The sequence below is a fragment of the Phyllobates terribilis genome, unplaced genomic scaffold (assembly GCF_046119375.1).
Source record: "Phyllobates terribilis strain yellow unplaced genomic scaffold, ASM4611937v1 Scaffold_1__5_contigs__length_1240528914, whole genome shotgun sequence".
Classification (NCBI taxonomy): Eukaryota; Metazoa; Chordata; class Amphibia; order Anura; family Dendrobatidae; genus Phyllobates; species Phyllobates terribilis.
This window is the reverse complement of record NW_027362761.1, coordinates 408,487,511-408,510,119: the sequence shown is the minus strand read 5'-3', so window position 1 is coordinate 408,510,119 and position 22,609 is coordinate 408,487,511.

The following is a 22,609-nucleotide window of genomic DNA, read 5'->3' as shown; positions in this document are numbered from 1 at the left end:
AGCTTGGGAGTAGGGAATAGTTGTGATTGCAGTCCTTTTAAGGACTAGGTTACAGCATTTCCTACGACTTTTATCAGGCAGGTCTGTGCTCTTAAATAGATAGATTGTGGGAGTAAAGACTAATTGTAATTGGAGTCCTTTTCAGGACTAGGTTACATCAGTTCCTATCAGTTTTTGCCAGGCAGGTCTGTGCCAGTGCTGTGCAAGTTTTTTTCACAGCATTTGGCTGAATCTAGCAAAGCTAATCCTTTTTGGCCTATTGCAGAGTGTGTTAGTCAGTGGAGTAGCCTATCTGTGTTGCAAAATATACCACCTGTGTATAGAATACCAATTTTTTTACTGCACCTAGTGAAGTAAAATCTTTTGGGCATAGCATCATTCTATTAGTCCATCTATACTGACCTCCATCAGGTTGCAAACTGAATATAATTTTTTTCTGCATCTAGCTCTGAAAAAATATTTGGGCTTCTAGCAGTGTGTGGGACTTGGTCTATTAGTCCATCTATACTGACCTCCATCAGGTTGCAAATTAAAAATAATTTTTTTCTTCATTTAGCTCTGAAAAAATATTTGGGCTTCTAGCAGTGTGTGGGACTTGGTCTATTAGTCCATCTATACTGACCTCCATCAGGTTGCAAATTAAAAATAATTTTTTTCTTCATTTAGCTCTGAAAAAATATTTGGGCTTCTAGCAGTGTGTGGGACTTGTTCTATTAGTCCTTCTATACTGACCTCCAGCAGGTTGCAAATTGAATATAATTTTTTTCTGCATCTAGCTCTAAAAAAATATTTGGGCTTCTAGCGGTGTGTGGGACTTGGTCTATTAGTCCATCTATACTGACCTCCATCAGGTTGCAAATTAAATATAATTTTTTTCTGCATCTAGCTCTGAAAAAATATTTGGGCTTCTAGCGGTGTGTGGGACTTGGTCTATTAGTCCATCTATACTGACCTCCATCAGGTTGCAAATTAAAAATAATTTTTTTCTGCATCTAGCTCTGAAAAAATATTTGGGCTTCTATCAGTGTGTGGGACTTGGTCTATTAGTCCATCTATACTGACCTCCATCAGGTTGCAAATTGAATAAAAAAATTTTCTGCATCTAGCTCTGAAAAAATATTTGGGCTTCTAGCGGTGTGTGGGACTTGGTCTATTAGTCCATCTATACTGACCTCCATCAGGTTGCAAATTAAAAATAATTTTTTTCTGCATCTAACCCAGCCAATAGTTTTGGCCTAATACCACAGTTTGGCCACTCAGCTCTGCTCGGTTACCATCCATTGTTTTTTTGTGCAAACAACTCCAGAGTTGTGAATTAGTTAACCACCAAAATGAGTGGAAAAAGGCCTGCTGCTGGTGGAAAGGGGAATAGGCGTGTTGGGAAGGGGAAAAAAGGTTGTGTCCGTGGGGTAGGTGCAGAAGAAAGACCATCTTCCAGCCAAACTAAAATGTCTACTTCTTTTAGCGGACAATGTGATAAGATCCCTTTCTTACGGCCACGCCAATCGCTACAAATTCCAGATGAGGCACAAAAACAGCAGGTGCTTCAACGGATATCAAGTGCTCCTTTAAGTGGGCTCTCCTCCACATCAACTTCAACATCACAAATACTCCAGTCCTCAAAGGTGTCACCCAAATCGCACTTGCTTCCTCACAGCTCCCAAATCTCCAGCTGCCCGTCTGAGTATGAGGTAGAACAGATGGTTGAGTCTGCAGAGCTGTTTACTCATACTATAGCCTGGGAATCAGAGGTCGACTCCAGCGCTTCTGTGAATCCAGACGAGGAAATGATCTGCACTGATGCCCAGAATCTTTATGAGTCGGATCCAGGACCAGACGCAGAAGGTTCTGACCATAATGTAGACCCTCATTCCCAAACTGTAACTCCTGTTGGTGGAGACAATGAGGAAGACGATGATAAGACTCAAATACCTGATTGGAGCGACAACTTTAGTTTTTTGTCAGGGCAAGAACAGGTTGGCTCTGAGGACGACGGGTGTGATAACGCACAGGGTGATGATGATGAGGTCGGAGATCCCACTTACTGTCAACCCACAGTCAGCCAAGAGATGAGGTCAGCAGAGGAGGTGGAGGAAGATGCTAGTGACAACGAGGTCAGGTTGCGCCTTCCTGGACAGAGACGTAGTACTGGAAGCACGTCAACAACTGCATCCTCAAACACAACTCTGCCTCTCACCACAAGTCGTGGTGGCTCTTCAGGTCGCATGGGTGCTAAGCCTTGCATAGCCTGGGCATTTTTTCAGATCGATAAAGATGACCCAACTCGTGTTATCTGTAACATTTGTCAGCAAAAGCTAAGTAGAGGCCAAAAAATACATAGTTTGAGTACTTCATGCATGAACCGGCACATGGACATGAAGCATAAGTTGCAGTGGGAAGCTCAGTGTGCTACAATGCGGTCTAGCCGGCCGGGCCAACCACTGTCTGCCATATCTTGTGCATCCGCGGCCTCTTCATCCTCTGTGACTGGGGGGACAGCAGTCACACCTGTTTTGGGGCGCAGACCTGCCACCTCTTTACCCGCAACAGCCAGCGTGATTGGCAGGTCATCATTTTCTTTGGAGGTGGTAACACCAGCTGGTCTTGAGCGCTGTCCGACATCGATAGCACCACCTTTGGATCAAGGCAACCTAACATGTCCGCCTGCATCTTCCTCACAGACCGGCAGTTTACCGGGGACACCCTTATCAACCCCGTCTAAGCACAATAGCCAGCCCTCGGTCCCTCAGATGTGGACAAGTAAAAGATCATTTCCTCCTAGCCATGAGAAAGCTAAGAGGTTGAATTTCACCATCTGCAAGCTCTTGGCTACAGAAATGCTGTCTTTCCGCCTGGTGGACACAGAGGATTTTCGAGACCTTATGTCCGTCGCAGTGCCCCAGTACCAGATGCCCAGTCGGCACTACTTCTCAAAGAAAGGTGTGCCTGCGCTCCACCAGCATGTCGCACACAACATCACCGCTTCTTTGAGAAACTCTGTGTGTGACAGGGTGCATTTCACCACAGACACTTGGACGAGTAGGCATGGACAGGGGCGTTACATGTCGCTGACTGGGCACTGGGTAACTATGGTGACAGCAGGACAAGGGGCTGCTGTCCAAGTCTTGCCGTCCCCACGAGTTGTGCGTCAATCCTCTTTATGTCATTTTTCCTCCACTGCTTCTGCCTCCTCAACCTCCTCTCGGTCTTCCACCTGCACCCAAAGCCTGTCTGGTCATGCCACAAGCTTTCTAACTGCGCAGAAGGGATCCTGCACACCTCCTTACTATGCTGGCAGTAGGGCTCAACGTCATCAGGCGGTTTTTACATTGAAATGTCTGGGAAATGTGAGTCACACAGCTGAGGAGTTGTGGTCAGCTCTGGAGAACCAATTTCATGAATGGTTGTCTCCACTGGACCTGAAACCTGGGAAGGCCGTGTGCGACAATGCTGCAAACCTGGGTGCGGCCCTTCGCCGGGGCAATGTCACACACGTGCCTTGTATGGCTCACGTGTTGAACCTGGTTGTCCAGCAATTTTTAGCCCACTATCCCAGACTAGATGGCCTTCTGCAGAGGGCACGGTCGCTGTGTGCTCACTTCCGCCGTTCGCATCCCGCAGCTCAGCGACTTACATCTCTACAGAAGTCGTTGGGCCTGCCACTTCACCGGCTAAAATGCGATGTGCCTACCCGGTGGAATTCAACTCTGCACATGTTGCAGCGACTGTGGCAGCACCGACAAGCCCTGGTGCAATACGTTCTGACGTATAGCCTGGGCCAACGAGATTCAGAGGTGGGGCAAATCACGCTGGAGGAGTGGTCTCAGATCAGGGACCTATGCACCCTCTGCACAGTTTTGAAATGGCGACGAAGATGTTTAGTGCTGACGATGCCATTATCAGCATGACTATTCCGGTGATTTACATGCTGGAGCACATGTTAAACAGAATTCGGAGTCAGGTGGTGGCACAAGAGGAGGTGGAGGAAGTAGAGGAGGAGGAGTTGTATGCGGAAGGGCTAACATCTGCAAGGTCCAGACGGTCGGCAGCACCAAGGCGGCAGGCATGTGAGGGTGGGGGAGATGGTTTTACCAGGGCGCATGGTAGCAGCCAAACTAGTGAGGAAGGTGCAAGAGCCCAGGAAGAAGTGGAGGACGAACTGATGGAAGACTCATCAGATGAGGGAGACCTTGATCACATTTCTGTTGTGCGAGGTTGGGGGGAGAGGACAGAGGAAGGAAGCATGATTGTTACCTCGCCACCAACACAACAGGGACTTGGTGCTCCTGGATGCGCAACACACATGAGTGCCTTCTTGCTGCACTACCTGCAACATGACCCTCGAATTGTGAGAATTAGAAATAATCCTGACTACTGGGTTGCCACACTGTTAGATCCCCGGTACAAAAGTAAATTTGCAGAAATTATTCCTGCCATAGAAAGGGATGCACGCATGCAGGAGTATCAGCAGAGACTGTTGCAGAATCTTACATGTGCTTTTCCACAAAATACCAGTGGTGCACGTAGTGAATCTCACAGTTCCAACTTGCCAACCGTGGGACCGTCAAGTGTTCAGCACTCAAACCGTAACAGAACCACAGTATCTGGTGGTAACATCAATTTTGCGGAATCATTTCACCACTTTTTTAGCCCATCCTTTGCAAGGCCACAGGAGACAAGAAGTCTGACACATAGTCAACGCCTAGAGACGATGGTACAGGAGTATCTCCAAGTAAACATTGAAGCCACGACTGTGTCACTGGACCCTTGCTCTTTTTGGGCTTCCAATCTGGATAAATGGCCGGAGCTAGCCACTTACGCCTTGGAGATCTTGTCATGCCCCGCAGCCAGCGTTCTGTCTGAACGTGTGTTCAGCGCTGCTGGTGTTGTGCTGACAGATAAGCGCACGCGGCTCTCCACTGATAATGTAGACAGACTCACGTTCATAAAGATGAACAAATCATGGATCCGAAACGACTTTTCTACCCCTGTGTCATCCTGGGGAGAGTAAAAGCTTGATGATTGTTTAAAATCACCCTACCAACCGTTTTAAGCTTTCAAATTACTAATCATGTTTATCTGTATCTTGACTGGAAAATAATTTGGGCTTTGTAGCAGTGTGCAGCACTGATCCTATTAGGCCATCTATAATAAGCTCCACCAGATTTAAAATTAAAAATAATTTTTAGCTGCATCTAGCCCGGAAAATAATTTTGGGGCTGCGAGATGCGCAAGACACATAAGTGCCTTCTTGCTGCACTACCTGCAGCATGACCCTCATATTGTCAGAATTCGAAGTAATCATGACTACTGGGTTGCCACACTCTTAGATCCCCCAAACTTTTCGATCAACCTTTTCATTTTAATAAAGACCAAAAAAATGGTCATTTTTGAAATTATAAGCATTAGCAGGTTGTTAAAAACTGAAATCAAACAGTTTTCAACTCAAAACTTTATTCTAGGTGATGTTACATTTTCACATAGGACCCCTTGTTCGAAAGGAGCTTCTGAACTCTCTCGTCCATTGAATTTGTCAGGTTTTGGATGGTTTCTGCTTCAATTGTTTTGCATGAGGACAGAATACCCTCCCAGAGCTGTTGCTTAGATGTGAACTGCCTCCCGCCATCATAGACACTCCTTTTAATGATGCTCCAAAGGTTCTGAATGGGGTAGAGGTCAGGGGAGCATGGGGGTCACACCATAAGTTTGTCCCCTTTTATGCCCATATCAGCCAGAGATGCAGATGTTTTATGTGCAGCATGAGATGGTGCATTATCATGCAGAAAAATGATCTTGCTGTGAAATACACGGTTCTTCTTCTTGAACCATGGCAGGAAGTGCTGTTTGAGAAAATCCACATACATTATGGAGTTCATCTTTAGCGCCTTCAGGGATCCTAAAGGGGCCGACAATCTCTCTCCCCATGATTCCAGCCCAAAACATTACTCCACCTCCTCCTTGTTGGCGCTGTAGCCGTGTTTGCGTGGGGTGTCCATCAACCAGCCATCCTCCACTCCATCCATCTGGACCATCGAGCGCTGCACGGCACTCATCCGTGAACGAAACAGTTTTGAAATCAGTCTTCATGTAATGTTTGGCCCACTGGAGCCGTTTCTGCTTGTGTGAAGTGGATAGAGGAGGTCGACAGGATGGCGTATGCACAGCTGCAAACCTCTGAAGGACCCTGCATCTTGTTGTTCGGGGGACGTTGGAGGCACCAGCAGCTTCAAAAACTTGTCTGCTGCTATGACAAGGCTTTTTTGCCGCTGCTCTTTCAACCTGACGTAATTGCCTGTAGGAAAGAGTCCTCAATTTGCCCTTATCAGCACGCACACGTGTGTACTGTGAATCAGCTACATACTTCTTGATTGCCAAGACACTTCATCCTGATCATCGCACAATGTTGATTGTAGTCATGCCTTGACCTAAACACTCCACAATTTGTTGCTTCTCAGCAGCCGACACATCCCTTTTCTTTCCCATTTTGGCAGAAAATGTAGGCTGCTGAATAATGTGAGAGAGCCTTCTTAAGTAGTCTTGCCTTTCATTGGACACACCTGACAAACTAATTAGCACTGGTGTCTGCAATTGCTTACAGTGATATAAAGAGCCCTGACACACATCACCATCAATGAGTTTAACTGACAAACAAACAAATTCTTCCCTTATCACTCCTAAACACTTTTTGCATAATAATTTGGAACACAGTGTACATGTGCTTTTCCACAAAACACCAGTGGTTCACGTAGTGAATCTTACAGTTCTAACTTGCCAACCGTGGTCTGTATGGAGTTGTTCAATAAAGGGCCCAAAATTAAGATAACATAGATGGGAGAGGTCTCTATGAATAGGAATTCCTAAGTATTTGATACCCTGTGAGGGCCAGGCAAAGGGAAAGCTGGACTGGATGGAATCCTATATGGATTTGGGGAGGGAGACATCGAGGGCCTCAGACTTCGCTGCATTGATTTTAAAATTTGACCATGTAACAAAGTGATCTATTTCAGCCATAACAGCATGGATGGATATATGTGATTGAGTGATATATACTAGGACATCATCAGCAAATAGAGAGCACTTGTACTCGGTGCCTCCCACCTCAATCCACCTAATATTGGGGTTATGGCGAATTGATGAGAGCAGGTGCTCCGTCACTAGGATGTATAAGAGAGGGGACAGAGAACATCCCTGCCTTGTCCCATTGGTGATTGTGAAAGGTGATGAAAATGTTCTGACGCGCCCCCTGGGCCTTGGGACACCCGGAGCCGGACCCTTTTTGGTGGATGCTGGTGGTTGTAGTCTTCGTGGCGGCGATCCGGTTCCGTGGCTCAGGGCGGTCAAACCAGTGGCGGAACTATTTATGTGGTTTTGATGTTTAAATGTCCGACTACGCCACCCGTGGATTGCGGTCAGAGTGAACCGCCGCTACAGGGCAGACCGCTAAGGCTGGTGTTGTGGGTGCAGCAGAGCGTAGCATAACTCCCCACGGGAGGAGTATAGCCTCAGGGCAGTGTATGCGGAGGATGGGGGTGATGGTGCAGGGCAGCAGCAGTAACGACACGGAGTCAGTGATGCAGTTCAGGGCCTTTACTCACAGTTCTTATTATCCAGACCACGTCTGCAGGTAACGGCTGCCCACGTCGTACTGTGCTCACCAGGTGAGGGGCTCAGACAACTCCCAGATAACTTTGGAGCGCTTCACAGGACCCCCTTTGTGTGTCCTTTGTCTGGCCTTTCTTACCAACACTTCTGTCCGGCTGCCTCGGGCCTCCTCTTGGTAAACTTGGCGCCAGTTTCCCTGACCCTATGTGGTGCCTTCCTAGCGGGTGGAGCAAGGGGCTGCGCCACATAAAATGTCAGAGCCTCCGGTTTCTAGCTGAGGGTCGTTTCCTGCCTCCACTAGTTCGGGGACCGGTCTCCCCCTTTGGCCTGACCCCTCCACGCAGGTGGATTCGGGCGTGCGGTGGCGACTCGCCCGTCCGCACCCCTGGGATCCCTTCATTCCTCATTCCTGGAGCCTTCTCCGCTCCTCTTCCTTCCTTCTCCCTCTTGCAGGCCTGGGCCTCTGTTACTAGGCCCGCCTCCGGAGCAGAGCTCATGCAGAGCCCCTGCTCCCTGCCACTTCTGCTCAGACTTCTCTGCACTGAACTAAGATGGTGCCCACCTTTTATACTCCCTTCTCAAAGCACCCAGGAACTGCTTCCTCCCTGCTCCTGCACTGCAGGGTTCCCCTTCCTCAGTGTTCCCTCCCCCCACTCCAGCCAGGGACAGGGACTGTCGTGCCCATCTCAGGGGCATATTGGTCGCCCTGCCCCACGGCAATGTGGTGTAATGCATGCAGGTGTCGGGTCCTGATCCACACTCCATCCTTATCTGAGAGTGAGATATCACACCTCTGGGTGAGGTGCATTACGTCTGTAGCAACCGAGCCCTCGGTGCTACAGTTCCATTTATCTTCAGCCTAGGTGACGTATTGTGATACAGGGCCGTGATTTTGGCTATAAAAGGGTCCCCTAGACCCCTACCCCAAGCTTTTTAAGAGAATCATATATGGCGTGCCAGGAGACTCTATGGAATGCTTTCTCAGCATCCAACGAGAGTATCTACTTACAAATTTTTAACTGCATCTAGCCCAGGAAATACTTTGTGCCTAGTAGCAGTGTCTGCTAGTCAGCGGATTATCCCGGCTGTTAAGCAAGCTACACCACCTGTAGTTTGGACACTTAATTTTTTCAAAGGAAATGCTTCGGAACCACGGGATACTTAGTGAAGAGCATCAGGAGGCACCCCAAGGCATAGGGGCTGGGACTGGCACTAGGATGCCTTGCGGTGGACAGCCGAGCTCGATCCTTATAAAAGCTTTTTAACTGCAGCAGCTTTAGTGGACGCTACTGGAGCTGGAATTACGCGGCTGCTGGCATGAGACTTGCCCTCCAATAGATCCTTGTAAATGGATTTAAAGTGTATTCATTCAAATTAGAGGGACAATTTAAATTAAAAAGCTTAGAGCTGCCTCCACCACAGGGGGGCTCTCTCGACCCACCAGCGGACAGGCACCAGTATTGGGAGAGGGGGGCTGGCCGTCAGGGTTCACCGCGGCTCTGGCACAAACCCGGCGACACGGAGGTGGCACGGGCAGGAGCGGACTGGCCGTCTCGGCTTCTCACTTTTTGGATTTTAGAAGGGCATGACATGCCTATATCTGTGTCTCCCCCTCCTTTTACTCCTCCACCTCTTTTCTTTTCGCATGACTATATGTACTTGTCACTTTTCCATGTGTTAGTTGTGTCTTCTGAGCAGTTTGTCAGCTTTTGGACACCTTTGAAGGTGTTTTCTATGTGTTTCTATGTGTTTTTGTTTGCCTGCCATTGGTTTTAACGGTGTTCAAAGGTGTTCGACGAACAGTTCGACGAACAGTTCGGCGAACACACGGGTGTTCGACGAACCGAACCGAACTCGAACACTACGGGGGTGGCTCAACACTAATGAACAGTCTGTAATTTTAAGGGTGGGTTAATTTTAACATTGAAAGATAGAATATCCCAAAAAAATCAAGAAAATCACATTGTATAAATTAGATACATTTTTTTGCATTTTGCAGTGAGAAATAAGTATTTGATCCCTCTGGCAAACAACACTTAATACTTGGAGGCAAAACCCTTGTTGGCAAGCACAGCAGTCAGACGTTTTTTGTAGTTGATGATGAGGGTTGCGCACATGTCAGAAGATCTTGAGACCCGTAGAAGCACAAGGAAGCGTGAAATGGCTGTCGTCCACGATGTGCTCCACCTACTTCTCCGCTCTTTGGTTTTAAATTGATGAAATAAAGACTGGTATTTTTACAGGCAATGAGTGCTATTTATCTTTTAACTTACACGGATGACTGCTTAATGTTTTCCATTGAGATATGTGAGTCGGTCGACAGGGGTAGGGGTACTCGGATACCGGGATGGATGGGTTACTTCTGTGGGGATCACGGTTGGTCGGTTCCCGGTTCCGTGCCCTGGACCGTCAGTAAAGGGATGGGGGTGAGGATGATTGTGTCCTGACGCCTCCTGTAGTAACTGGTAAAATCGGCTACCAGCGCTGTGTATGGTTGCTGAGGTGATCGGCATACGGCTTGTACGAACGCTATAGGCAGTAATGTCAAAGTAGGCACACACACACATTAAGTCTTTGTTTCAGTACCTTTCTTTTACTGATGTCCGGTAACAGGTACAGTTCAGGAGGGTAACCAGGTTTTCGGTGCAGGTAGAGATATTCACTCTGGAGATTTGTGAGTAGTGTTGAGCCACCCCCGTAGTGTTCGAGTTCGGTTCGGTTCGTCGAACACCCGTGTGTTCGCCGAACTGTTCGTCGAACTGTTCGTCGAACACCTTCGAACACCGTTAAAACCAATGGCAGGCAAACAAAAACACATAGAAACACATAGAAAACACCTTCAAAGGTGTCCAAAAGCTGACAAACTGCTCAGAAGACACAACTAACACATGGAAAAGTGACAAGTACATATAGTCATGCGAAAAGAAAAGAGGTGGAGGAGTAAAAGGAGGGGGAGACACAGATATAGGCATGTCATGCCCTTCTAAAATCCAAAAAGTGAGAAGCCGAGACGGCCAGTCCGCTCCTGCCCGTGCCACCTCCGTGTCGCCGGGTTTGTGCCAGAGCCGCGGTGAACCCTGACGGCCAGCCCCCCTCTCCCAATACTCGTGCCTGTCCGCTGGTGGGTCGAGAGAGCCCCCCTGTGGTGGAGGCAGCTCTAAGCTTTTTAATTTAAATTGTCCCTCTAATTTGAATGAATACACTTTAAATCCATTTACAAGGATCTATTGGAGGGCAAGTCTCATGCCAGCAGCCGCGTAATTCCAGCTCCAGTAGCGTCCACTAAAGCTGCTGCAGTTAAAAAGCTTTTATAAGGATCGAGCTCGGCTGTCCACCGCAAGGCATCCTAGTGCCAGTCCCAGCCCCTATGCCTTGGGGTGCCTCCTGATGCTCTTCACTAAGTATCCCGTGGTCCCGAAGCATTTCCTTTGAAAAAATTAAGTGTCCAAACTACAGGTGGTGTAGCTTGCTTAACAGCCGGGATAATCCGCTGACTAGCAGACACTGCTACTAGGCACAAAGTATTTCCTGGGCTAGATGCAGTTAAAAATTTGTAAGTAGATACTGTCGTTGGATGCTGAGAAAGCATTCCATAGAGTCTCCTGGCACGCCATATATGATTCTCTTAAAAAGCTTGGGGTAGGGGTCTAGGGGACCCTTTTATAGCCAAAATCACGGCCCTGTATCACAATACGTCACCTAGGCTGAAGATAAATGGAACTGTAGCACCGAGGGCTCGGTTGCTAAAGACGTATTGCACCTCACCCAGAGGTGTGATATCTCACTCTCAGATAAGGATGGAGTGTGGATCAGGACCCGACACCTGCATGCATTACACCACATTGCCGTGGGGCAGGGCGACCAATATGCCCCTGAGATGGGCACGACAGTCCCTGTCCCTGGCTGGAGTGGGGGGAGGGAACACTGAGGAAGGGGAACCCTGCAGTGCAGGAGCAGGGAGGAAGCAGTTCCTGGGTGCATTGAGAAGGGAGTATAAAAGGTGGGCACCATCTTAGTTCAGTGCAGAGAAGTCTGAGCAGAAGTGGCAGGGAGCAGGGGCTCTGCATGAGCTCTGCTCCGGAGGCGGGCCTAGTAACAGAGGCCCAGGCCTGCAAGAGGGAGAAGGAAGGAAGAGGAGCGGAGAAGGCTCCAGGAACGAGGAATGAAGGGATCCCAGGGGTGCGGACGGGCGAGTCGCCACCGCACGCCCGAATCCACCTGCGTGGAGGGGTCAGGCCAAAGGGGGAGACCGGTCCCCGAACTAGTGGAGGCAGGAAACGACCCTCAGCTAGAAACCGGAGGCTCTGACATTTTATGTGGCGCAGCCCCTTGCTCCACCCGCTAGGAAGGCACCACATAGGGTCAGGGAAACTGGCGCCAAGTTTACCAAGAGGAGGCCCGAGGCAGCCGGACAGAAGTGTTGGTAAGAAAGGCCAGACAAAGGACACACAAAGGGGGTCCTGTGAAGCGCTCCAAAGTTATCTGGGAGTTGTCTGAGCCCCTCACCTGGTGAGCACAGTACGACGTGGGCAGCCGTTACCTGCAGACGTGGTCTGGATAATAAGAACTGTGAGTAAAGGCCCTGAACTGCATCACTGACTCCGTGTCGTTACTGCTGCTGCCCTGCACCATCACCCCCATCCTCCGCATACACTGCCCTGAGGCTATACTCCTCCCGTGGGGAGTTATGCTACGCTCTGCTGCACCCACAACACCAGCCTTAGCGGTCTGCCCTGTAGCGGCGGTTCACTCTGACCGCAATCCACGGGTGGCGTAGTCGGACATTTAAACATCAAAACCACATAAATAGTTCCGCCACTGGTTTGACCGCCCTGAGCCACGGAACCGGATCGCCGCCACGAAGACTACAACCACCAGCATCCACCAAAAAGGGTCCGGCTCCGGGTGTCCCAAGGCCCAGGGGGCGCGTCAGAACATTTTCATCACCTTTCACAATCACCAATGGGACAAGGCAGGGATGTTCTCTGTCCCCTCTCTTATACATCCTAGTGACGGAGCACCTGCTCTCATCAATTCGCCATAACCCCAATATTAGGTGGATTGAGGTGGGAGGCACCGAGTACAAGTGCTCTCTATTTGCTGATGATGTCCTAGTATATATCACTCAATCACATATATCCATCCATGCTGTTATGGCTGAAATAGATCACTTTGTTACATGGTCAAATTTTAAAATCAATGCAGCGAAGTCTGAGGCCCTCGATGTCTCCCTCCCCAAATCCATATAGGATTCCATCCAGTCCAACTTTCCCTTTGCCTGGCCCTCACAGGGTATCAAATACTTAGGAATTCCTATTCATAGAGACCTCTCCCATCTATGTTATCTTAATTTTGGGCCCTTTATTGAACAACTCCATACAGACCACGGTTGGCAAGTTAGAACTGTAAGATTCACTACGTGAACCACTGGTGTTTTGTGGAAAAGCACATGTACACTGTGTTCCAAATTATTATGCAAAAAGTGTTTAGGAGTGATAAGGGAAGAATTTGTTTGTTTGTCAGTTAAACTCATTGATGGTGATGTGTGTCAGGGCTCTTTATATCACTGTAAGCAATTGCAGACACCAGTGCTAATTAGTTTGTCAGGTGTGTCCAATGAAAGGCAAGACTACTTAAGAAGGCTCTCTCACATTATTCAGCAGCCTACATTTTCTGCCAAAATGGGAAAGAAAAAGGATGTGTCGGCTGCTGAGAAGCAACAAATTGTGGAGTGTTTAGGTCAAGGCATGACTACAATCAACATTGTGCGATGATCAGGATGAAGTGTCTTGGCAATCAAGAAGTATGTAGCTGATTCACAGTACACACGTGTGCGTGCTGATAAGGGCAAATTGAGGACTCTTTCCTACAGGCAATTACGTCAGGTTGAAAGAGCAGCGGCAAAAAAGCCTTGTCATAGCAGCAGACAAGTTTTTGAAGCTGCTTGTGCCTCCAACGTCCCCCGAACAACAAGATGCAGGGTCCTTCAGAGGTTTGCAGCTGTGCATACGCCATCCTGTCGACCTCCTCTATCCACTTCACACAAGCAGAAACGGCTCCAGTGGGCCAAACATTACATGAAGACTGATTTCAAAACTGTTTTGTTCACGGATGAGTGCCGTGCAGCGCTCGATGGTCCAGATGGATGGAGTGGAGGATGGCTGGTTGATGGACACCCCACGCAAACACGGCTACAGCGCCAACAAGGAGGAGGTGGAGTAATGTTTTGGGCTGGAATCATGGGGAGAGAGATTGTCGGCCCCTTTAGGATCCCTGAAGGCGCTAAAGATGAACTCCATAATGTATGTGGATTTTCTCAAACAGCACTTCCTGCCATGGTTCAAGAAGAAGAACCGTGTATTTCACAGCAAGATCATTTTTCTGCATGATAATGCACCATCTCATGCTGCACATAAAACATCTGCATCTCTGGCTGATATGGGCATAAAAGGGGACAAACTTATGGTGTGACCCCCATGCTCCCCTGACCTCTACCCCATTCAGAACCTTTGGAGCATCATTAAAAGGAGTGTCTATGATGGCGGGAGGCAGTTCACATCTAAGCAACAGCTCTGGGAGGGTATTCTGTCCTCATGCAAAACAATTGAAGCAGAAACCATCCAAAACCTGACAAATTCAATGGACGAGAGAGTTCAGAAGCTCCTTTCGAACAAGGGGTCCTATGTGAAAATGTAACATCACCTAGAATAAAGTTTTGAGTTGAAAACTGTTTGATTTCAGTTTCTAACAACCTGCTAATGCTTATAATTTCAAAAATGACCATTTTTTTGGTCTTTATTAAAATGAAAAGGTTGATCGAAAAGTTTGGGGGATCTAAGAGTGTGGCAACCCAGTAGTCATGATTACTTCGAATTCTGACAATATGAGGGTCATGCTGCAGGTAGTGCAGCAAGAAGGCACTTATGTGTCTTGCGCATCTCGGAGCCCCAAAATTATTTTCCGGGCTAGATGCAGCTAAAAATTATTTTTAATTTTAAATCTGGTGGAGCTTATTATAGATGGCCTAATAGGATCAGTGCTGCACACTGCTACAAAGCCCAAATTATTTTCCAGTCAAGATACAGATAAACATGATTAGTAATTTGAAAGCTTAAAACGGTTGGTAGGGTGATTTTAAACAATCATCAAGCTTTTACTCTCCCCAGGATGACACAGGGGTAGAAAAGTCGTTTCGGATCCATGATTTGTTCATCTTTATGAACGTGAGTCTGTCTACATTATCAGTGGAGAGCCGCGTGCGCTTATCTGTCAGCACACCACCAGCAGCGCTGAACACACGTTCAGACAGAACGCTGGCTGCGGGGCATGACAAGATCTCCAAGGCGTAAGTGGCTAGCTCCGGCCATTTATCCAGATTGGAAGCCCAAAAAGAGCAAGGGTCCAGTGACACAGTCGTGGCTTCAATGTTTACTTGGAGATACTCCTGTACCATCGTCTCTAGGCGTTGACTATGTGTCAGACTTCTTGTCTCCTGTGGCCTTGCAAAGGATGGGCTAAAAAAGTGGTGAAATGATTCCGCAAAATTGATGTTACCACCAGATACTGTGGTTCTGTTACGGTTTGAGTGCTGAACACTTGACGGTCCCACGGTTGGCAAGTTGGAACTGTGAGATTCACTACGTGCACCACTGGTATTTTGTGGAAAAGCACATGTAAGATTCTGCAACAGTCTCTGCTGATACTCCTGCATGCGTGCATCCCTTTCTATGGCAGGAATAATTTCTGCAAATTTACTTTTGTACCGGGGATCTAACAGTGTGGCAACCCAGTAGTCAGGATTATTTCTAATTCTCACAATTCGAGGGTCATGTTGCAGGTAGTGCAGCAAGAAGGCACTCATGTGTGTTGCGCATCCAGGAGCACCAAGTCCCTGTTGTGTTGGTGGCGAGGTAACAATCATGCTTCCTTCCTCTGTCCTCTCCCCCCAACCTCGCACAACAGAAATGTGATCAAGGTCTCCCTCATCTGATTAGTCTTCCATCAGTTCGTCCTCCACTTCTTCCTGGGCTCCTGCACCTTCCTCACTAGTTTGGCTGCTACCATGCGCCCTGGTAAAACCATCTCCCCCACCCTCACATGCCTGCCGCCTTGGTGCTGCCGACCGTCTGGACCTTGCAGATGTTAGCCCTTCCGCATACAACTCCTCCTCCTCTACTTCCTCCACCTCCTCTTGTGCCACCACCTGACTCCGAATTCTGTTTAACATGTGCTCCAGCATGTAAATCACCGGAATAGTCATGCTGATAATGGCATCGTCAGCACTAAACATCTTCGTCGCCATTTCAAAACTGTGCAGAAGGGTGCATAGGTCCCTGATCTGAGACCACTCCTCCAGCGTGATTTGCCCCACCTCTGAATCTCGTTGGCCCAGGCTATACGTCAGAACGTATTGCACCAGGGCTTGTTGGTGCTGCCACAGTCGCTGCAACATGTGCAGAGTTGAATTCCACTGGGTAGGCACATCGCATTTTAGCCGGTGAAGTGGCAGGCCCAACGACTTCTGTAGAGATGTAAGTCGCTGAGCTGCGGGATGCGAACGGCGGAAGTGAGCACACAGCGACCGTGCCCTCTGCAGAAGGCCATCTAGTCTGGGATAGTGGGCTAAAAATTGCTGGACAACCAGGTTCAACACGTGAGCCATACAAGGCACGTGTGTGACATTGCCCCGGCGAAGGGCCGCACCCAGGTTTGCAGCATTGTCGCACACGGCCTTCCCTGGTTTCAGGTCCAGTGGAGACAACCATTCATGAAATTGGTTCTCCAGAGCTGACCACAACTCCTCAGCTGTGTGACTCACATTTCCCAGACATTTCAATGTAAAAACCGCCTGATGACGTTGAGCCCTACTGCCAGCATAGTAAGGAGGTGTGCAGGATCCCTTCTGCGCAGTTAGAAAGCTTGTGGCATGACCAGACAGGCTTTGGGTGCAGGTGGAAGACCGAGAGGAGGTTGAGGAGGCAGAAGCAGTGGAGGAAAAATGACATAAAGAGGATTGACGCACAACTCGTGGGGACGGCAAGACTTGGACAGCAGCCCCTTGTCCTGCTGTCACCATAGTTACCCAGTGCCCAGTCAGCGACATGTAACGCCCCTGTCCATGCCTACTCGTCCAAGTGTCTGTGGTGAAATGCACCCTGTCACACACAGAGTTTCTCAAAGAAGCGGTGATGTTGTGTGCGACATGCTGGTGGAGCGCAGGCACACCTTTCTTTGAGAAGTAGTGCCGACTGGGCATCTGGTACTGGGGCACTGCGACGGACATAAGGTCTCGAAAATCCTCTGTGTCCACCAGGCGGAAAGGCAGCATTTCTGTAGCCAAGAGCTTGCAGATGGTGAAATTCAACCTCTTAGCTTTCTCATGGCTAGGAGGAAATGGTCTTTTACTTGTCCACATCTGAGGGACCGAGGGCTGGCTATTGTGCTTAGACGGGGTTGATAAGGGTGTCCCCGGCAAACTGCCGGTCTGTGAGGAAGATGCAGGCGGACATGTTAGGTTGCCTTGATCCAAAGGTGGTGCTATCGATGTCGGACAGCGCTCAAGACCAGCTGGTGTTACCACCTCCAAAGAAAATGATGACCTGCCAATCACGCTGGCTGTTGCGGGTAAAGAGGTGGCAGGTCTGCGCCCCAAAACAGGTGTGACTGCTGTCCCCCCAGTCACAGAGGATGAAGAGGCCGCGGATGCACAAGATATGGCAGACGGTGGTTGGCCCGGCCGGCTAGACCGCATTGTAGCACACTGAGCTTCCCACTGCAACTTATGCTTCATGTCCATGTGCCGGTTCATGCATGAAGTACTCAAACTATGTATTTTTTGGCCTCTACTTAGCTTTTGCTGACAAATGTTACAGATAACACGAGTTGGGTCATCTTTATCGATCTGAAAAAATGCCCAGGCTATGCAAGGCTTAGCACCCATGCGACCTGAAGAGCCACCACGACTTGTGGTGAGAGGCAGAGTTGTGTTTGAGGATGCAGTTGTTGACGTGCTTCCAGTACTACGTCTCTGTCCAGGAAGGCGCAACCTGACCTCGTCGTCACTAGCATCTTCCTCCACCTCCTCTGCTGACCTCATCTCTTGGCTGACTGTGGGTTGACAGTAAGTGGGATCTCCGACCTCATCATCATCACCCTGTGCGTTATCACACCCGTCGTCCTCAGAGCCAACCTGTTCCTGCCCTGACAAAAAACTAAAGTTGTCGCTCCAATCAGGTATTTGAGTCTTATCATCGTCTTCCTCATTGTCTCCACCAACAGGAGTTACAGTTTGGGAATGAGGGTCTACATTATGGTCAGAACCTTCTGCGTCTGGTCCTGGATCCGACTCATAAAGATTCTGGGCATCAGTGCAGATCATTTCCTCGTCTGGATTCACAGAAGCGCTGGAGTCGACCTCTGATTCCCAGGCTATAGTATGAGTAAACAGCTCTGCAGACTCAACCATCTGTTCTACCTCATACTCAGACGGGCAGCTGGAGATTTGGGAGCTGTGAGGAAGCAAGTGCGATTTGGGTGACACCTTTGAGGACTGGAGTATTTGTGATGTTGAAGTTGATGTGGAGGAGAGCCCACTTAAAGGAGCACTTGATATCCGTTGAAGCACCTGCTGTTTTTGTGCCTCATCTGGAATTTGTAGCGATTGGCGTGGCCGTAAGAAAGGGATCTTATCACATTGTCCGCTAAAAGAAGTAGACATTTTAGTTTGGCTGGAAGATGGTCTTTCTTCTGCACCTACCCCACGGACACAACCTTTTTTCCCCTTCCCAACACGCCTATTCCCCTTTCCACCAGCAGCAGGCCTTTTTCCACTCATTTTGGTGGTTAACTAATTCACAACTCTGGAGTTGTTTGCACAAAAAAACAATGGATGGTAACCGAGCAGAGCTGAGTGGCCAAACTGTGGTATTAGGCCAAAACTATTGGCTGGGTTAGATGCAGAAAAAAATTATTTTTAATTTGCAACCTGATGGAGGTCAGTATAGATGGACTAATAGACCAAGTCCCACACACCGCTAGAAGCCCAAATATTTTTTCAGAGCTAGATGCAGAAAATTTTTTTATTCAATTTGCAACCTGATGGAGGTCAGTATAGATGGACTAATAGACCAAGTCCCACACACTGCTAGAAGCCCAAATATTTTTTCAGAGCTAGATGCAGAAAAAAATTATTTTTAATTTGCAACCTGATGGAGGTCAGTATAGATGGACTAATAGAATGATGCTATGCCCAAAAGATTTTACTTCACTAGGTGCAGTAAAAAAATTGGTATTCTATACACAGGTGGTATATCTTGCAACACAGATAATCTACTCCACTGACTAACACACTCTGCAATAGGCCAAAAAGGATTAGCTTTGCTAGATTCAGCCAAATGCTGTGAAAAAAACTTGCACAGCACTGGCACAGACCTGCCTGGCAAAAACTGATAGGAACTGATGTAACCTAGTCCTGAAAAGGACTCCAATTACAATTAGTCTTTACTCCCACAATCTATTTATTTAAGAGCACAGACCTGCCTGATAAAAGTCGTAGGAAATGCTGTAACCTAGTCCTTAAAAGGACTGCAATCACAACTATTCCCTACTCCCAAGCTATCTGTATATTTGTGCGAAAATTGGCTTGAAATTAACAAGGTATAGCGCACACAGCAACAGCGGTGCCGTCTAACACGCAGCTGCAGCAGTGAGAAAATGGTGGCGACGGGGAAAATGGCTTGGTCTTATAGGGCAAGGACATGTGACATACACTGCCAATCACACATGCCCTTGCTTGTGTGAAAAAAAGCACTTCGCTCCGTGTGTGCGCTGCTGATAGGCTGACAGATTGCACCTCCCCACTGCAAATGCGGGAAAGAGAAAAAAAAATGGAGATCTTCATTGTTCCTGCAGAGATCCATCCCCTGCCCCTCCCCCCGCCCCGCTGTACACTCAAACTGCGTATTAACATTAATTTTCATCATTACTGAGAAAAAATCCAGTTATGATTTTGGTGCACGAACAGTTATCGAACATAACCTCGAACAGCCGAATTTTTCTCAAATTGTTCGTGTTCGCCGACCGGCTCGAACACCGCCCAAAACAGCTCGAATTTGAGATTGGCGAACAGTTCGAGTAGAACAACGCTCATCTCTATTTGTGAGGCCTCCTCTAACAATGTGTGCGTTGTTTGGGATCAGTCCTGTCTTAAGCTGAACCTGCCACCTTTTAATTTCTTTGGGGTCCTTCTCCACAACTGACAATGAGGACCTTTCCTTGGGGCTACCAATTCTCTTCCTGGGCTCCTGGTCCTATACTTGGTCAAGTTTTGCGACTCTTTCCCCTTCTTCTTCAGGGGGAGTAGATCCTCCTGATCTGTCCGGGTTTTCTATGCTATTTCTGAATTAATAGCAATCTCGGACTCCGATGTCCGGGTGAGCTAAAGGGATAATAGTTTTATCTCTTTCTTTCTCCTTCTAGCCTCCGTCCCTCTCTCTAGAGCGCTTCACAACACAGACCAGTTTCCTAGTTCAGGGCTTAACTGGTCCTCAGCCAACAGCTCTCTGTGTCTCTCTCCTCCTTCATCCCTCACAAGACCAACTGCCGTTTTTGCTGTCTCCCTGGAAACTGACTCCTCCCCTCAGACCTGGGGTGGAAGGTGTTGTGTGTGCCCAAGTGTACATCTCTCCCTGCACCTATGGATCCTGTGGTAATCCCCTGCAGGGGTGCCACATATGCACCCGGCTTGTGTGGGATGATGTGTCCTGACTGCCTCTTGCAATATTGCTGATTAAGGATGCTCTGGAATACACAGGTGCCGGATTTTTGTCTTTATCTCCGATACACATACACAGTGCTCAGCAAATTGAGTACACACCGTTTGTAAAGTAAGATTTTAATCAATATGTCACTGACTACAAAAACTATTTTCAAAATTTTGACAAGACTGAGTTTCATAAAACATTTTTATACCCATAACATGAATATAAGGTTAATAATATAACTTTCATTGCAAAATTTTCAGTCTTACACAAATTATTTGATGCAAACATGAATACATCCTACAATAAAAACTACTACATCTAGTATTTTGTATGACTATCATGATTTTAAAAGGGTTTTTTCAGAACTAATTTTTTTTTTTCTATGAGCCTAAGAACTAACCAGCAGGCAGTTGCTAACTACCTGCCTGTTCTACCCATGGACCGCTCCTGCTGGCGATTCTACTGCTACACATCAATAGGGCAGCTCTTCCTCTTGGACGCTGCTCTGTCGATGGGGCGTGACTGCCATTGTCATGCTGATTGACAACCGGCTACCCACAGTTTGGCAGCAGGGAACAGTCAATCAGTGACATTGCCAGTCCTGTCCCATCAACAGAGCAGAACAGAAGAGAAGTAGCTGCTCTGTCGACGTGATGTCAGCGGAACTTGCCAGCAGGAGCACTCTGTGACCAGTCTAAGCCAGCAGAGATCAGTGGCGGGCAGAACAGGCAAGTAGTCAGCAACTTATAACCACATAAAGAATATATAGATCCATAAATAAATCATAAGGAGTAACCCAAATTGATAAAGTCTATATGCAATACCTCCTTACAGTATAATAAACAATTTAAACAAATTAGTTGTCTGTTATTTCATAGCAATATTTTATTACAATTTATTCAACACAGCAAAACAGAATAAAGTTAAAAAACAACCCCTAAAAAAATTCCCATAAAACCACAGAGGTGGTGTGGTCCACCACTATCTTATTGGCAAAGGGTAGTACATTATACAGTTTAATTCAATATATATGAATATCAACAGTATATTTACTGCATGACATAAATTAATGCTTTTAGTTAAATACAGGGAGGTCTATATCAAATTCTATCCCTTGTGGTCCATTGTACAGGGTGACTCAATATACAGCATTATTGCCAGTGTATAATAGTAAACTTGCAGGCAAGATTTGTTGTACAATCCCATAAAGTATATGATCGCACAATGCCAATATATAATAGTAAACTTGAAAGCAAGTTTTATTGTACAATCCCTTAAAGTACATAATAACCTAATGTAATGCAGAATATAGATCAATTAGCAGGCTAGGTTACCATCAAAAAGTATATTACATGATTACATCAGATATAGTTGTTATATATATTACCTAGTGTCACCATCAATAACATGTATATTCCTCCACATGAATTAAATATATAATAAATAAGAATACAAACCAGATGCCATGGCGGTATCCACACACCACCCAAGCACCCCAACGCACGTTTCGCATATGTTGCTTCCTCGGGGGTGTAGTTAGCAACTATCTGCCTATTAATTCTTAAGCACATAGTAAAAAAATAAATTAGTCATGGATAATCCTATTAAGGACAGCACCAAGTAGGCATGGAATGAATATGTTTGCAACATATTGCAACATCTATCTTTTTCTTTTCTTTAAGAATAACCTCTTTTAGAGCCTGAATGCAATATGGAGAGTGATACTCAACTTGTCTCTTCAGAATTCTTAGTAGGTGTTTCAGATGGATTCAGATGAGGAGACATCATTTTCACCCTGTTCTTCAGAAATCGAACAGATGTGTTTTGGATCATTGTCAGGTTGTAACAGTGCATGGTGCACTCCAACACTAGGAACTCTCATGCAGCCCCACATAAGGACACTGCCACCACAATGCTTCACTGTAGGCATCATGTTTTGAAATTTATTCTTGATTTCAAATTGTTCAAAAATAAAAGATAAAATTAAAAAGTATATTCTACTTAAAAATGTGTCCAGGGCTTTGAATTCTACTCAGGTGTGTTCAATATCTAGTCTTGACATTATACACCATTCAGTCAGAGATAAGGCTAAGATGATGCTTAATATTGCTATCACTAAGTTATTGTATTATGTGGTAACATATCCAGAATTGTACTGATGTCTTTAGAATGATTATTCTGACCCATCAGATGTCAATGGAATCTCTGGTGGACCCAGGCCCTTCAGTAATACCTCTTGAAGCATA